Source organism: Pipistrellus kuhlii, unplaced genomic scaffold, assembly GCF_014108245.1.
Source record: "Pipistrellus kuhlii isolate mPipKuh1 unplaced genomic scaffold, mPipKuh1.p scaffold_m20_p_1, whole genome shotgun sequence".
NCBI classification, from domain to species: domain Eukaryota; kingdom Metazoa; phylum Chordata; class Mammalia; order Chiroptera; family Vespertilionidae; genus Pipistrellus; species Pipistrellus kuhlii.
Genome location: NW_023425404.1, coordinates 34,523,577 through 34,525,101, shown reverse-complemented (window position 1 = coordinate 34,525,101; position 1,525 = coordinate 34,523,577). Strand labels below are relative to the sequence as shown.

General features: G+C 45.9%; 1 pseudogene; it reads left to right on the top strand.

Annotated features, from left to right (window-relative positions):
- The first annotated feature begins 469 nt into the window (after positions 1–469).
- LOC118709615 lies at positions 470–595 on the top strand (annotated as a pseudogene).
- Positions 596–1,525: the final 930 nt, after the last annotated feature.

The window sequence follows — 1,525 nt, the reverse complement described above, 5'->3', positions numbered from 1 at the left end:
CAAAAATACTCTACCCAGCAAAGCTATCACTCAGAATCAAGGCCAGGTAAAGAGCTTCGCAAATAAAAAAAAGCTAAAAGAGTTCATCACCACCAAACCAGAATTATGTGAATTGCTGAAGGGGGTTCTTTAGGAAGAGGAAGAAAATAAAGATAAAAATTATGAACAACAAATATGTAACTATCAACAAGTGAATCTAAAAACCCAAGGGAATTCAAAAACCTGATGAACAATATTAACTGTTGAATATAATAGAATCAGAGGTACGGAAGGGGAGTGAACTGACGATTCTTGGGGAAAAGGGGAGAGGGGGATGCGGGAAGAGACTGAACATAAACTGTGCACCTATGGATGAGGACAATGGGGGGTGGGGAAAGGGCAGAGGGTGGGGTGGGAACCTGGTGGAGGGGGGAAAAAATGAGGAACTTTTGTAACAATATGAACAATAAAGATTTATTTAAAAAAAAAAATCGCTTCTCGGCCTTTTGGCTAAGATCAAGTGTAGTATCTGTTCTTATCAGTTTAATATCTGATACGTCCTCTATCCGAGGACAATATATTAAATGGATTTTTGAAGCTGGGAGATGGAAAAAAAAAAAAAAAAAAAAAAAAAAAAAAAAAAAAAAAAACTGGGACCCTTCATTCTGCAAGCTGATGCTCTATCCACTGAGCCAAGCTGGCTAGGGCTCTGCCTCCATTATAGCTCTTGGCAAGGCACTGTTTTTGTCATCCTCTTAAGCCTTTGGTCTTTCTCACCCTTTGTGTAATGTGATTTCTGAGATGTGCCTCCTGATCTCTGAATTCCCTAAGACCCTTAACTAATCCTCTTATCCTCATCCTCTGTTCCTACCATCCAGAGCCCTTCCCCAACCCCAAAGGCAGCCTGAGGGACAATGGCTACCCTTAGGCTCTGGTAATTATTGTATTATGAGCCTACAGGCCCAGATCTTGGGGTGTTTTAAGAGATTCTGAAATCAGGCCTGATTTGGGGTTCAGTAGCTTTGCTGTGGTTGGCAGGGCTGGTGCCCAGGTGCCCCAGGTGGGGCCTGCAGGCTGGGAGATGACAACCACCTGCCACACACTTTCCTCTTTTTGCCCTCCTTAGCTCTTGTGGAAATGCCCCTCTGGCTGTGATGGCCAGCCCCTCCCCCAAGGCCACTCAGAGGAAGTGAGCTGCTCACATCCACAGGATGTACTTTGTCTGGGTCAAAAAAAAACCTTCAATCTAAGACAGGACCTTTTCCCAGTGACTGTCCCCTCCCAGCTCCCCGGCTCTCAGCTTCCTCTTCCTTTATGAGAGACAGCATGAAGACCAGGGCCCCAGCAAGCAGTTCACTCCATGGGAACATCAGCAACCAGAAAATGATAAGGCACCTGGCAGCCAGGGACTCATGCAGGGTGGGATCCAGACAGCCCCATACTCTCTCCTCACCCAGGGGCCTAGTAGTAAGAGCTGCCATCGTTAAAAACCTGCTCTGTGCCAGTGTGCTCTCCCAGGTGGGCATCATTATCTCCATTCAAAGAC